General features: G+C 37.8%; 1 protein-coding gene across 9 annotated transcripts in view; it reads right to left on the minus strand.

Moving 5' to 3' along the window:
* Nucleotides 1–15,879, minus strand: part of RBM6 (RNA binding motif protein 6) — a 157,147-nt gene extending 141,268 nt beyond the window's left edge. For 2 of the 9 annotated variants that reach the window (XM_077129253.1, XM_077129248.1), the window contains exons 1-2: nucleotides 15,737–15,878; nucleotides 12,565–12,666 (exon numbers count right to left, since the gene is read on the minus strand). The gene's annotated coding sequence lies outside the window, so the exon portion shown is untranslated. Of the gene's footprint in view, nucleotides 1–12,564; nucleotides 12,667–14,939; nucleotides 15,126–15,410; nucleotides 15,500–15,736 lie in introns of those variants that run through there. The other 7 variants (XM_077129255.1, XM_077129254.1, XM_077129249.1 and 4 more) reach the window with 7 other exon arrangements.
* Between the last annotated feature and the right edge of the window lie 1,011 nt (nucleotides 15,880–16,890).

Consider the following 16,890-nt stretch of genomic DNA (forward strand, 5'->3'; position numbering starts at 1 on the left):
GTTTTTCTGTATATATGTTATATTTCACAATTTAAAGGAAAGTTAAAAAAATGCCCACACAAAAACATGTACATGAGTATTTATAGCAGTATTAACCAGCATTAACCTCATAACCAAAAGTAGAAACAATTCAAATGTCCATCAACTGATGGATAAAATACAGTATATCCATACAATGGACTATTATTATACCATAAAGCGAATCAAGTACTGATTCTGACTACAGCATGGAAAACCTTCAAAACATACGTGAAGAAAGCAGAAAAGACCACACGTGATCCATTTATACGAAATGTCCATAACAGGCAAATTCACTGAGAAAGAAAGGAGATCAGTGATTGCCTAGGGTTGGGGACGTTGGAAGGTAAAGGGGAACGACTGTCAATGGGGACAAGGTTTCTTTTTGGGGTGATAAAATTTTCTAAAATTGACTGTGGTGATAGCTGCACAATTCCATGAATATATTAAAAACCATTAAATCGCACATTTTTAAGTGGGCTATCTGAATGTGAATTACATCATGATAAAGTTTTTTAAAAATATGTTCACCCTTACCACTTCTACTCAGCTTTCATTGGTGGCTCCAACCAGGGCAAGAAAAAAGAAAATGTGTAAAAACTGGAAAGGAAGAAGTAAAACTGTCTTTATTCACAGATGACAAGATTTTTTACATAAGATTCTACAAAATGACCACTAGAATTAAGAGTACTAGAACATACCAAGATCTCAGAATATAGAGACAACATAAAAAAAATCAGCTGTACAAAGATCCTGATTTAGATGTTGTCTGTGTAGAGCGATAACTGAAGCCATAAGGACAGCTGAGATTCTGAAGGTTTAAATTATAAAGTGCGGAGAGAGTCAAGGGCTGAAATTTGAGGAAACCTCATTTAGACATTGAGTAGAGGAGCCTGCAAAGGAGCAGCTGAAACAGAAGAAAAACAACAAAACAGGAGAGTTTCTTAATGAAAGCCAAGGGGGTATTTCAAGAAGAAAGTATAAGCTTTCTAATGCTGCTGTAAAGTCAAGTAATGTACGGAAGAAAAACGAACAAAAGGCCTTGGTAAACTTAACAGAAAGTTAAGGAAATTGATTTGGGTGAGCTGAGTGTGGGAGCTAAGGAAAAGGACACAGGAGATGTAGACAAAATTTTTGTAGCAACTTCTGACTGTGAAAGAATATGATACATAAAGACTGATACAATTCATATGGAGGAAAGCACAGTGGGACGGTGGCACATGGAGTCATTAGTTTCAGGAAAATAGGCAGAGAAGTGACATCCATGAAAAAAAAAGTTTTGATTTGAAAAAGGATACCCAGTTAACTGTGTTCAATAATCTCAACGAATAAAATAAATTTACTTTAAAAAATAAACTGTCTATAGACTAGAGACAAATAACCAGAAAGTTACATTTATAAAGTATCAAAAATCAAATACATGCAAAACCTAGTCATTGAAAAATACAAAACATTGCTGAGTAAATCAATGATCCAAACAGAGATACATACCATATTCATGGATTTTTAAATTCTGTATTGTTAAGATGCCAATTTCCAAAAAACAGATCTGGAGAAACACCAAACACCAACACTCTGCCCTTGCAGTCCCAGGTTCTTTCTGGGCCCAAATCTGTCTGAACCTCTTGATAGATAATGACGCACAAGGGTGCAGCCTATCTCCTAGAGCACACCCTATCCTATACCCATCCACACCCTTACCCTTCAGTCCCTGTAAGGGGCGATCCCAGCATCTCTGTCACATTACCTGAACTCTAACCTTCAGCAATCCTGTCATTCCCCAAGAATGGTACTGGAAAGGGAAGGCAGGGTGGCATGTGGGGAAGAGAACACTATATCAGAGCCTGCACTGAGGTCTGGCTGTTGAGGTTCCTAACAGAGCTCAGTCACCACAGCATGTATTTTAGTCCCTACAAACCCCTTAGCAGCAATCTCTGAATCCAGGGTCTGAAGGAATTAACAGTCACAGTATTCTCTCCTTTCATGAAGGGATTTTATGGGTGCAGAGGTGGACTAGACATTTCCATTGCACAGCTGCACAACTCCCAAAGTGGGTCCAGACTTTCCTGAGTGAGTCCTAAGTAGTGTCACACTACCACATTTCCACAAAGCAAAGCAAATGAACAGACTTAGGAGTGCTGTCAACTAACCATAACACTTATCTTGAAACAAGAACCAGAATAATCTGACAATTTTGCACTCACACAAAAACCTCCATGGTGCAATGAATGTAAACGTCAGCATATGGATTCCAAGACCTCTCCAGTTCTCCAAGGGTATGCCACCAGCCTGTCTCACCTTATCTCATTATAAGAGATATACAGCCTCAATGCGCGTTAAGACCTAAAACATGGTAAACTATGCCTAATCAGGGCAAACCAAGAAGAAACTGCTTGAGGTCAGCAGCACATGCAAATATGTCATCATTCAACCTGCATATTATGGCAAAGAACTTATCAAACAATCTAGTAGCCAGTTTCAGCTAGTCTATCCATCCACTCCCAAGATCCCAGTTATGAGCTTTTTACTTCAGCAATTTTAATATGGCTACTGGAGCTAGAAAAAGCAGCTGGCAGCACACTTGCCCTCCAACAGATTCTCACTAAACACTAAAGGATTTAAGGTGTATTTAATTCCAATTACAGGGCCTCAAAAGAGTTCTTTTACCTAGAGAGCGTAATTCACACACCATTGAAAACAGCGGCCTAGATCGTAAGCTCTTACAGCAGTCATATTTAGTCCGGAGTGACAATTATTATTTCTGGATTTTGAGACTGTTTTATATATCTATAACCTGGTATTCAGAGATAAGAACAAAGCCGAATAGTCAGGATTGAGGTAATTCAGAACACAGAAGTAAGGAAGACACTGTCTATATTTTAGAACTTCATCTACTCTTTGAGACCAAAGGAAGAAAGGTTTATTTTGTCCAGAATCTAAATTTTCTACAGTACATAATCTAATGACTTGTCTGGATAGCTCATTTGAAAACTGAAACATAGGGAGCCCAGAATAAGAATGAGGGCCTTTAATCCTGTATAGCTTAATGTAATACCTGGATACATCCTAGAATACATTAAGCAGATAATCAAGGGGTATTGGCAAAGTCCCTCGAGGGATGGGAGAAAAAATATGGAACTATTAAACTTTAACATCAGGGTATCCCCTGATATTGTGTTAAACACCCAAATCAATAGGCCAAGCCCTTGATCTTGAGGCTTACTTTTGTGAAGCTTATGTAGGTTGCGGAGCTTAGCCTGCCTATAGGTATGCCTAAGAGTTACTTCTGGAGAACCCCTTTTGTTGCTCAGATGTGGCCTCACTCTCTCTAAATCCAACTCCGCAAGTGAAATCACTTGTCCCCCACATGGGACATGACATCCAGGGGTGAAAGTCTCTCTGGCGGCATGGGAGATGACGCCCAGGGAAGAGTCTGGCCCTAGCACCATGGGATCAACAATTTCATCCTGACCACAAGGGGGAAAAGAACTGTAAATAAAAAAGTATTACTGGAAGACTGAATTCAAACAGAGTTGAGAGGCCACTCTGGTACACTGCTTCTGTTTGGGATGATGACATTTTTTGGAAATAGTGGGGATGACTGCACAACAATGTGAACATAATTAAAACCACTGAATTGTACAATTAAAAATCATTAAATGGAGCCTGGTGCCACTGCTGTCACCTGCACCAATGCCCTGTAGCTGCTGTCTGTTTTGCTGAGCCTCAGGACCGGCTGCATGATTAGGCCACAATTACAATGAGTAAACACATTTCCTTCCATGGTGTTCTTTGTCATACGTTTATGAAGGGCAGTGGAGATTACTGTCAGGCACGGTACAACCTCTATGCAGTCATGTGAACCACAGAAACTTATTATTATTCCATCAACAAACCCACATAAGAGTGGTTAATCTGGACATAGAAGTGCTGAATTGAAATCCGCAGAACATTTTACAAGAGTTCTAACCTGAATGAGCTAAATCTCAGTGCATTTCTTTATACTGCCTCCCTATTACTAGACTGAAGAATCACTACTTCTTGTTAGGAGGTTCATTTCAATTCCCATTATTCCCAACTTCATTTTCAAAGCACTGAAAATTTCAAGTGTAGTATATTGAAGTAGACCTCAGTTTCTTTACATCATTTCTGTATTCAATTTTTAAAACTCTTTTATAACCCCATTGAGCATTTTTTAACTAAATTAACATGGCTCAAATGAACCGCCCAGTTTCTGTGGAAGTCACATATAAGAACATGAGATTTCTTATTACACCCCATCCAACCAATGCAACCTTAAGCAAATTTATAGATGAACTTAAGTATGGAGTTACAGTAGTATGAGAGTATGTGAGGCAACTTACAACATTGCCCTTGTGGAGAAAGAAGGCATCCATATTCTTGTTGGCCTTTTTATGATGGTGTACCACCATTCAATCAGATTGTAGGCGACTGATTAAATCTTGTAAAAATTAAGTTTCATGAAGAACCTGGTTGCTGCATTGCTTTTCACTGTGTTACATATCTTGAGAGAGCTCCAGTGCTTGCTGCCCTTAGCGCTGACCAACAGTGGAATGAAATATGAAGATGCAATACAGTTCATTTTAAGACAAAAGCAGCATGGAGCTTTAAAGAGGAAGCAACTTTTGTATTTGTAGAAGTATTGCCCTTAATGTAGCTGCACTTCAACGACTCCAATGGTCACAGAAACAACTGCTGCATTCAATAAAACTTGGGTGCTTGATGCTATTGCCTTAGAAGTGGAACTTGAGAGGAAGGACCTAATTTGTTGTACATATTAGCCAAACTACTGGTGAATAAGTTTAATGAAGCTTCCATATGAGTACCGAAAAGCAGTTTTACCCATCCTACAAGTTTGACAGATTGTGGTCTCTTGGTGGGTTACAATCAGCCTATCTGGACACTTAGCAAAAGATTCTTCTGGTCAGCTTTTAAAATGGGCTTATCATTTTGTAATAATTTGGCCTTTCCTGAAATCATGCAGTATTGTTATAAATCTTTAAATCTATTCCTACAGCAGAATCTTATCAATATATAAGAAATTTAGAGAGATTAGGTGCCAAAATACCCAGTATAATCCTTATAATATTTTTAGCATCATACAGAACTTAAAATCCCAGGAAACATGAACATTCTAGACCTTTTGTGGTTTATTTCTTCAAAAGTGAAAACATTTCAAACATTGAAAGTAGGGCCTTATGGTTGCCTGCTCACTTTATGCTTGTTATCTCCCACATTAATACCAGAATACGTCAGGTTTGCACAACCATTGAATACTGCTGGATTTTTACAGTCTTATTGTATTTACTTAAAATCTATAATCATTTTGTAACATTAGAGAAAATCTCCATTGTACAAAAGCACATGTCTTTAATGTCTCTAGACAAAAATGCTTTACAGTTAATTTAATATTTGTACTTTGGAGTACAACTTAACCAAGAGGGCCTGACAAATGAATGAGAAGGGGCTATAAAATATTTTTAGTAAAATGTTGTTTTTGTCTTATACAGAACATGTAGAATATGCTCTTTTTTTTTTTTTTTTTTAACATGGGCAGGCACCGGGAATCGAACCCAGGTCCTCTGGCATGGCAGGCGAGCATTCTTACCTGCTGAGCCACCATGGCCCGCCCAGAATATGCTCTTTAATTGAGTAAATATTTTTTAAAGGTAGAGATGGTTTGTTACGGTAGCTACAATAATTCCTAATAAAATTTCTAAAATTCTTGTAATTTTTTTCCGTATCTATTGGAAGCTGTTTACCAACTATTATTTTTGTTTAAAGTGTAATTTTTTTCCTTCGCTTCCCTACCTCTTGCAAAAAGAGAAGTAGGTCTGCTAATGAGTCAGCAGACATCTAATATTTTATATGCCTTTTGAGCTTGTAACTTAATATTTGGACATTTGATAATTGGCTTTATTATGTAATTGATAAAATGGTGATGTATATTAATGTTAGTTCAACCATACATTTTTTTCTTTCTTTTTTTTTTTTTTTTTTGTCATGGGCAGGCTCCAGGAATCAAATCTGGGTCTCCAGCATGTCAGGCAGAATTATGTCACTGAGCCACCATTGCACTGTCCGAACCATATATTTATACTCTCTGGGAAAGTGTAGTTATAGTTCTGTGGGAGAAATAATTTGTCAGTGTTTACCAGCTTGTAAAAACCTAGTGCAAGAGTTTACACATCTAAATAATGAAATTTTAAAAAAAGATTAAAATGTCAATTTTATGTTATTTATATTTTACCACAATAAAAATAAAATGAGTAGGCAAACTATACAGGCTGGGAGTAAATATCTGCAACACATATCTGACAAATGCTCACTATTATTAGTCTTTAAAAAAAACACAAATTAAAACCAAAATGAGATACAAGTACAAATCTACTGGAATGGGTAAAATAAAAAGACTAACCAAATACATGAGGATTTCCAGCAATAAGAACACTCATAAACTGAAAGAATATAAAATGGTACAACCACTTTGAAAACTGGTCTGATGAGCATTACCATATGACCCAGCAATTACATTTCTAGGTATTTATCCAAGAAAAATGAAAACAAAAGATTTGTACAAAAATGTTCACAAAACTTTAATCAGAATAGCTAAAAGAAACATGGAAATGACCCAAATATCCTTCAATACATGACATATCTGAGGTCCTGAAGGGTCTTCCTCCCTAGGCAGTAAGTATATCTCAGATTCTGAATGGAGCATTGACTTTGGTAATGTGGAAGAAGAGTGAACAGGAAAAGAGAGGTGGGAAAATACTACAAAAAAACCTATTCCTAAGAAGAATATTTATGCAAGTTGAGGATTTACATATTGATTCCTTTAAATACATCCGCGTCCACAATTTCCCTGGAAAGTTTCTGTGTGCTCCGAGGCTGAAGACTAGCTTTAAGATCATAACTCACCTTGCTCTATCATTTAACTCCTTTTTTTTTTCCTTTTGCCTATATTTCCCACTTGCTGATTGCTTCCTTTCATTTATATACACTAGATTCTCCCAACACAACAAAAAAAGACACAAAACATAAGCAAAACCCTTAAATATTTGTTCAATGAATAAATCAACTGTCCATTAAATATTGCTAATGCCCTAGAGACCTAGGCATTGTTCTCCAACGCCATTCTTGATCCACACGCCCTCCCCAAGTAATCGGATTCATTCAGAATTTAATCACCATAACCAACATCTTTTATGCTGATGGTTCCCCCATCCCCACCTCCTGCCTAGACTTCCCCAGACTCCTCCCCAGACTTCCCCTGTAAGTTCAAATGCCTACCAGAAATTTCTACTTGTCTCAAACTCATGTACAAATTAGAATTTATTACCACAGGGAGACATTTAAATACATCGTTAAAGTGCTTTTGTCTCATGAATAAAAACTACACAGGTTTTAAATATTCTTATGTCTGGTCCCTTAAACCAACAGAGTGCCCAGTTCAGGAGTGGAAACGTAAGACAGTACAGTGTAGTGGTAAAGATGCTGTTGTCCCTCGACATACCCTTCTTGTGTTCAAAGCTAAACTGACTGGATGCAAATCTTGGCTCTGCTACTAGCCAGATATAGGACTTTAAGTAAGTTATTTAAACTTATGCCTTAGTTTACCTGTATATAAAATCAGGCTAAAGATGATGTTTACCTCACAATTATCAGAATAATCTGACTATGTAAATTGTATAGAAAAGTGTCTGATACATAAAATGCTCAATAAATATTAGTTATTACAAAGTTAAGAGTTAATTACAAAAATCATTGGGATTCTACAGTGGTCAAAACAGGATGTTACTGGCACAAACAGAAAAGGACTGACCAGTGGAATAGAATCAAGAGTGCAGAGACTGACCATCAAATTTATGGACATTTGATCATCAATAAGGCCCCCAAATTCACTGAACTGGGACAGAGTAGTCTTTTCAAAAAATGGGCATGGGAAAACTGGATTTCAACAGCCAAAAGAATGAAAGAGGACCCCTACGTTATACCCTGTACAAAAATTAATTCAAAATGGATCAAAGACCTAAATGTAAGAGCCAGTACTATAAAACTTTCAGAAAAAAATGTAGAGAATCTTGAAGATCTAGCATTAGAAGGCAGCTTCTTAAACTTTACATCGAAAACACAAGCTGTGAAAGAAACAATAGAAAAATGGGAACTTCTTAAGTTCAAGAGCTTCTGTGCCTCAAAGGAATTTGTTAAAAAGGTGAATAGGCAACCAACTCAATGGGAGAAAATATTTGGAAACAACATATCGCAGAAAGGCTTGATATCCTGTGTACATAAAGAAATTATACACCTCAATAAAAAAAGAACAAACAACACAATTACAAAATGGGCAGAGGAAATGAATAGACATTTTTCTGAAAAGCAAATTCAGATGGCTAAAAATCACATGAAAACACCCTGACCAAAAGGGGGAAAAGAAGTGCAATAAAGTATCAGTGGCAGAGAGAGTTCAAATAGAGTTGAGAGGATACTTTGGAGGTTGCTCTTATGCAAGCTTCAGTTAGACTTGCTACCTATAACCTGCCAACCCCCAACCAGGACCATTCCAGCCCATCATAAAGAACACCTACACAATACAGAAGATTCCACAAGGGTTCCATGCACTAGAGGAACTTTCCAGAAACCTACAACCTCCAGATGCGTCCCTGGTTCAGATGAGTCCTGAAACCTAGCCCAGCCTCTCCAGAACATCACATAGTTCCATCTCCCTACCGCATATTAGTGACAGACCCTTCCAATATCAAAAATTTAGAACTGCCATAGTCCAAACACCCCTAAAGAAAGGGATGGAAAGATCAAAGGTAATGGTGGAATTATACAGAGAAGATAGGATTTAACAAATGAATATGAATGCTGAATTATTAAACTGATATCTTTTAGTCTTCAGTATTTTATTTTTTCCCATTGTATTTATTTTATTTATTTTTAAATTTTTAAAAAAATATAACAAACATAAACATTCTTAACTTATGATCATTCCGTTCTGCATATATAATTAGTAATTCACAATATCATCACATAGTTGCATATTCATCATCATTAGTCTCCAGTATTTTTTTTTTTTCTTTTGCATGGGCAGGCACCGGGAATCGAACCTGGGTCCTCTGGCATGGCAGGCGAGTATCCTTACCTGCTGAGTCACTGTGGCCCTAGTCTCCAGTATTTTTGAGAAGCTAGAAGTAAAAACCTAAATTTGTGACACTGTAACCCATGTCAAACTCTGAAATATGTTCTACAACTAATTGTGGTGCTGTGCTTTGAAATTAAGAGCTTTTTTGTATATATGCTATTTTTCACAAAAAAAGAAGGAAAAAAAGTCGATTGTGATGATAAAAAAAAATACTTAAGCCCTCTACCCTCCTATATTCTAGAGCAGATAGAAGGAAAAATATGAGAGGATCGTATGGTAGCCCATGACAAACTCTGGGATTTGTCCTGTAACTACTTGCTGAAGAGTGCTTTGAAAACTGCTTTATTTCTTTGCTTTGTATATATGCTATACTATACAATAAAAAAAAGTTAAAAATCTCACACACACACACACACACACAAAGCACAAGAGCAGCCGCTTATCTTCATTGGCTATAAGGGAAATGCAAATTAAAATGACAATGAGATATCACCTCACACCTATAAGAATGGCTGCTATTACATAAACAGGAAACCATAAATGTTGGAGAGGGTGCGAAGAAGAAACTGGAACACGATTCACTGTTGGTGGGAATGTAAAATGGTTCAAGCTCCTGTGTAAGTTAGTTTGACCATTCCTCGGAAAACTAAATACTGAGTTGTGCTATGATCCGGTAATACCAATACTCGGTATATACCCAGAAGAGTTAAGGGCAGTGACATGAACAAACACTTGTACACTGATGTTCATAGCAGCACTATTCACAATTGCCAAAAGATGGAAACAATCCAGGTGCCCATCAACAGAAAGTGGATAAACAAAATATGGTATATACCTACGATGGAATATTATGCAGCATTTAGACAAAATGATGTTCCAAAACATAGAACAATGTGGATGAACCTTGAGGAAATAATGCTGAGTGAAATAAGTCAGACACAAGAGGACAGATACTGCATGATTCCATTATCATGACTCTGACAAAGCCGCCGTGTTTTGGAGCATCTAGAAGGAAAAATCTGAGATGAGGGTATGGCGGCCCAGGAAAAACTCTGGGAGCTGGTCTGTAGCTGTTTGTTGAGTGCTTTGAAAATTATTGCTTTTTTTCTTTCTTTTCTTTGTATATACATGTTATATTTTACAACAACAACAACAAAAAAAACAGTAAAAAACCACAAAACTATGGGCAGTTATAGTGATATTAGATAAAATAAATTCCTGAAATCAAAAATTGAAAATATTTAGTAACACAGTTCACTACTATAGCAAAGTTGATATTTGTAATAACTCTTTACTTGATATTGTGAGAATGCACAAAGTTTTGATAGTTATCAAATGGTATTTAAGATAGTGTTTAATATTCAGAACTTAAGAAACTCTGATACCTGTATCTATAGATATTTTTCCTTCCTTGCATTTATCTTAAATTGGTTTATGAAACATATTGTACAAACAGATTTTACAATGATTACTTAGATTTTTTTTTTAATACAACTATGGATAAGCCAAGATATCCATTTTAGGTGGTTAATATTTTCATATGTTATTTGTAAAAATATTTGTATCTTCATATTTTCCTGAAATCAGGAAAATATTTAGTAACAGGTCATTACTATAGCAGTGCAGACATTTGTAAGAACTTTCTACTTGAGAACAGTCAGTTTTGATAGCTGATCAAATGGTATTAAGTTAGTGTTTAATATTTAGAATTTAAGAACTTTACTATCTGAATTTGTAGATTTTTTTCCTTGTTGCCTTAATTTTAAATTGGTTTACGAAACTTACTGCGCAAACACAGGCATTACAATGATTATATGGATACTGTATTTAAATATGTGGTTAAGCTAACTAAGATATTCATTTCTGGTGGTTGTAAGTGTATTGTTTGTTTTCTTAAATAAATCACTGGGATTTGGTATGTACTCCCATTGACGTAGTCTGATGTGACTAACTGGCTGACAAAGTCTGATTTACCAATTAGACCATATGGAAGTAATTTTCCATAAATTGATCAAGTTAAATCTGCAGCTCAAAAATATATTTAAAGCACATATATAATATGCCAGAAAATATATCCTTTGAGGCCATTTATGAGAGAAATGTTAACATGTCAACTTATAAATGTGCAAAGCAGTAAATAATTTTTTCAAAATTCTTTTAGGGAAAAAATTATATTAACATTTTTTAGGAAGTACAAGAGTAAAAGTTTCAAAACCACTGGCCTAGTGTACTTGTTTTAGTCAGACCACCTGTGTTTTAATTCAAACTCCAGTTTTCTATCTGTGCACCCCTGAGAAAGTCATTTAACTTCTATATGCCTCAAAGTTCTCTTCCTATAAAAAGGACTAATATTTGTGTAAATGAAACCATGTATAAGAAGCAAATATGTTCATAGCAGCATTATTCATAAAAGCCCAAAATTGAAAAAATCCAAATGTCCATCAACAGGTGAATGGACAAAATGTGGTATATCCATAATAAAAAGGAATGCAACAATATGGATGAACCTCAAGAATATTATAAGCGAAAGAAGCCAAACACAAATAAAACTATAAATTTTATGATTTATATGAAATTTCTAGAAAACATAAAACAAAAGAAACAGAAAATAGAACAGTGGGGCTGGGCCTTGCAGCTTAAGTGGGGATTGTAAACAATAACCAGACAACTTTTGGGTGAATTCTGTGGAATGCAAAATATGCCTCCAAAAAAAAAACTTTTTAAAAGCAATTATGTATTAATTATTATTATTATTACTACTATAATGCCCAGGTATTTAAAATTATAGCATTAAGCTGAAAAGGACCTTCTTGGGTAAACCTATAACTCCTCTCTGAAATAATAGTAATTAAGGCAAGCACTGTGTACCACAGTTAAGCATTTTACATGGGTTCTTCCATTTAATCCTCACAAGTACTCCACGGGTAAATTCTATGAAAATGATGCTCATATATGTTGAGAGAGATCTGCCTCAAAGCAACAGAACTAATATTTGGAAAAGCTAGGATGCAAGCTCAAGATGATCAGATTCAAAAGTGAATATTCTTAAACAAGTAAAGTCTCTTGGTTAAACAAACATAACTGGACCCCAATTTGATCAAACCACTTAAATTTTTCTTCAGTTTTAACACTATTAAAGTTTAGGAGCCTTTTCAAATAATTGAAAAAAAAAGCAGTGTTTCCAACTAATTATTTTAAAATAAATTTTAATGTTTATATTAAGAAAATTCATTTTCTATCCTTAGCACCAATCCTCTAAAGGTCCAATTTTGTGCAGTTATCACATGAAGTAACTACAAAAATGAATAAACAATAGAATGGAATTATTTTTTGTTTGTGTTAAAGACTGCTTCAAAGATGCTGCCAGCAGTACTGACCTTCCTTGCGGAACCCAGGATTTCAGCACTGGTTCATGCCAAAAGCACAGAACCCCAGGCTGCGATGCACTTAAATCTCATGGAAGATCTCCCGTGTAAGCACTAAATTGAGAGAAAAGAAAAAATTAGGACCATGCCCTTGAGGGGCTTATTACCTAATAATGGGAAAAGTATTCAACTCAATTCACAGTAGTAAGAGGAAGAACATTAAGTACTCAACTCACAAGGGGAAAAAACAAAGGACAATGAAATGTGAGGATGGGGGTGGTGGTAGTGATGGTAATAATACAGTTTCGAGTACCAGAGTAAGGGAGTCAGAAAAGGCTGGAGGGCTGAGCTTGTGAGATAGACTCTGAACGAGTAAGGAATGAAATTGGCCCCACTAATAGAGGGAGAGCAAGGAAGGAAGACAAATTAAGTGAAGAATAAAATGTAACCATAATCCAACTTTACTATTTTACAATGCAGTATTTATGGTAGGGAAAAAATAAAATAAAATATCCTGCATTGAATTCAATTAAAAACTTATTAGTGCCTATATACACATGCGAGGTATAAAGCTTATTGCTGGAAAAACAAAGATGAATAAGAAATGGTCCCTGACCTCAACAAATTCCTTGTTTAATGGGGAAGAACAATATAAAAAAAACTATAAAAGTAATAGCAATGGTTAACATTTAGTGAATACTTTCCACACAACAAGCACTGTTCCACAACCTATAAGATTCTACAGATGAGGAAACTGAGGCTCAGAGATTGGGAAATTTGTCCGATGTCACTGAGTTAGTAAAGGAGGCAGGGATTCTAAGCCTATCAGATTACAGAGCTCCTACAATTATCCACTCTGCTACACTGTGATAAAAGGGTTATAAAAGGCACTTTCAATAGTCATCATGAAGTGAACAATATGAACAGTATGTTGTGGAAGCCCAACAGAAAAAAAAAATTAAAAGTACTTGATAGACAGCTAGAATGTTCCATCAAAGAATGATCTATTTCCTTTAACATTTTACATGTTTCGAAAAGTTTTAATCTTAGTATAACTTTGAATCAGTTTAGTAACATCAGTTTATACACTTAAACATCTTGGCTGAAGAGTATAACTTGCCCAAGGTTCTGCAACAAGACAGGAGGATACCTTTAATAACCTCCCCCTTGACAATTCTCTTTTCTCTGAAAGGCTATAAGCATCTAAGATCCTAAGGGGAACAAAAAGAATCGCAAGGCTGGTGCCAGAATTCTATAAGGAAAAGTGCGACAAATAGCAGTAAAGAAAGAGACCTGACTCCATTGTCATGGAGCAGTTAGAAATAAAAACCTAAAATTGTGGAATTGTAACCCACACCAAAGTCTGAAATCTGTTCTACAACTAATTGTTGCAATGAACTTTGAAACTTACTGCTTTTTTTGTGTATGTTATTTTTCACATAAAAAGGAAGAGTATAATAGAGAAGATAGGATTTCACAAATATGACTGCTGAACCAATACGTTGATATTCCTTTTGGTCTCCAGTATCTTGAAACAACTAGAAGAAAAACCGAAAAACTTGTAGAACTGTAACCCATACCAAACTTTAAAATTCGCTGTATAACTACTTGTTAAAATGTACTTTGAAATTTATTCCTTTTCTGTACGTTATTTTTCACAATTAAAAAAAAAAGATTTTATCTACCTTGTCAACAGAGGAGTAGAACACATGGAATAAAAATAAATACTAGGGGGAACAAATGTTAAAATAAATTTAGTTTGAAACGCTAGTGATCATTGAAGGGAAGGGGTAAGGGGTATGATAGGTATAATCTTTTTTTTTTCTTTCCTGTGTTCGTTTTATTTCTTTTTCTATTGTCTTTTTGTTTCTTTTTCTGAATTAATGCAAATGTTCTAAGAAATGATGAATATGCCACTAGGTGATAATATTGTGAATTACTGATTATGTATGTTGTTTTATTTTTTCTTATTTTTTTAATTAATAAATAAATTTAAAAAGAAAAAAAAAGAGTGAGAGAGACCTAGTACCTATTCTTTACATTAGGTACCTGGTTAGGCGTTATAGAAACAAGGTTCAAGTCCAACTTCTTTTCAACAAAATAGTAATCTATCATTAACTTTCCACATGGTCTGCTCTAACATCATTCACCAATCCTTAATACTTCTCCCTACAGTCTTCACAAGTTTGCAGATGGTAACATAATTAAATCATTCACAGTGGTGGCATTACCCAACAGGAAGTTGGACACTATCAAACCTAGGGCACAATCCAGAGTTCAGAAAAGTAAACTTGGTGACCAGGTGTCTCCGAGTTTACTCAACTCCTTCACTTAGATCCAGCAACTCTTTCTCAAACACACCTGGAATACGGAAAAAACATAATTACCCTTACAATGTGTCCTACAAAACAGGGCCCCTTCTTTTCATTAAAAGATGTTCTTCCAGAGTTAAATCCAGGAGCACAAAATCAATTATAAAGTTAAGAGAAGAAATACAGAGTTGCAACGTTAAAGGGAATCTAAAGCGTGAATAAGAAACACCCCTCTCCTCCCACATTCGCCCAACGGGCGCAGAACCCACCAAGCCACTCCTCCGCCCTCAGGTTCTACAGCTCCACGGGCCGGGCTCAGAGTTCTCATGCCCTCCGGTCCCAGCAAGGCCCCTAGTATCTATCCGAGGCTGTGGACGAGGCTATATGCTAGGCACAAGAATGGGAGCTCTCAAGCGACACCCTCAGAACTGGGTCAGATATCTCTAAAAACACCAAGTGGGTTCAACGCCTGCCGTTTCTCCAGCACGCTCCATAAAAAACAATAATAATAATAATTTTTTGAAAAAGGAGGAAGAAGGGGCTCGCCTTCAACTCTGCAGACTCCGGAGCCCTAACCCGGAACAACGCGCTCCCCCTGATGCCTCAGTTTGGCAATCCACGGCCCGGCAGGTGCTGCGCGCCAGGCCCCGCCCCGGGCCCGTGACCATTCCGGGGCGTTCCTCCCGCGGGCGGCACCTCCCTCATCACACCGCCGCTTGGCTCGCTTCTTCCCAGCTGAGGCCGCCGCTGCCCGGCGACGCCGAAACCGCGGCCTCGAGACCGCGCAGGCCTGCGACGTACAGAGACGCCCGGCCGACTGGCTCTTCCCCTGCAGGCCCTGACACACCCTGTCTCCTGTCCCGGGTCCTTACCGAGACAGCGTAGTTTCCGCGGCCCGCTCCCTCTTCTCCTCAGTCGCCGCCACCGACCCAGCGCCGCGGAAACCGGAACTTCCTCCGCGCGGGGCCGCTACCTCCACAAAGGCGCCGCTCCGCCGCCCTCAGCGCTCGGCTTGCCGGGAAATGGAGTCCAGCGGCCTATCCCGTAGCCTCCATTCCCGCCGTGCCCCGCGCGTTGGAGTGGGTGGGTCTTGCGCGCCCAATGGGTGAGTGCGCCGTGTTGTTCCCGCCCTAGTCCGTAGGGTCAGCTGGGGTTGAAGTTCAGCCACTCCTTTTTCTGCTAGTCTTCCGGAGCTCAGGGCGGGTTTGAGGAAGTCGCGCAATGTGTTGGCGGCGGTCCTAAACTTTGCACCGCCCACTCCCCTAAGGATTGCGGTTATGGTTTTGGCCTGCCTAACTTGAGCCCTCCTTGTCCGTTTGTGTGAGGGGAATGGAAGGAAGCCTCCTCGGGCCCAAGCCATGGGAGTTGGGGTTGTCGGCAGTGCACCCAACAGGAAAGCCTCGCTCCGGGACCTACCAGCCCAGGGATCCGATCCCTCTGGCCTAAGAACGAGGATGGGTATGAGGGAAATGAGTAAGAGAAGCAGCACTTCAGGGAGGCCCTCTCTTTTCCTTCTGACAGTAGCAAGCAGACACCATTTATGTTAAATGTTCGGTAGCCGAACCCAGCAGGGGAAATCCGCCCTGTTTTCACAGGACCTCGCTAGTTATTGGGCAATAAATCAGTACAAGAATGACTTCTGCAAGGTCAGAGAGGAGAAGAAAGAAAACTGCAAATCGGCAGTCCAGAGGAAAACGGGCAGCCACAGCTTACTGTTTGCAGCTCACTTACAACATCTCCTTCCAGTTAATATTTCTCAGACGACCAGCTCCAAGCTCCCAGATGGATTTTCTATACTTGTGGAAAGGCTTGATGTGCCTAATCATCTAGTGTCCCTGTCAGTAGGCCCCACAGGAAAGGAAACCTGATTTTATAGCCTAAATTCAATGTCATGGTATCAAAAAAGTCTGCTGCAAGAAAAGTCTATAAAGCATTCCGAAATAAAGCAGGCTTTTATTGTTGGGTTGAGTAGTTTTAAGGTTACCGTCCAACTTTCCAGGCATCTTGTTGGGAAGTCATTACTTCC

Source organism: Tamandua tetradactyla, chromosome 15 (genome assembly GCF_023851605.1).
Source record: "Tamandua tetradactyla isolate mTamTet1 chromosome 15, mTamTet1.pri, whole genome shotgun sequence".
NCBI lineage: Eukaryota > Metazoa > Chordata > Mammalia > Pilosa > Myrmecophagidae > Tamandua > Tamandua tetradactyla.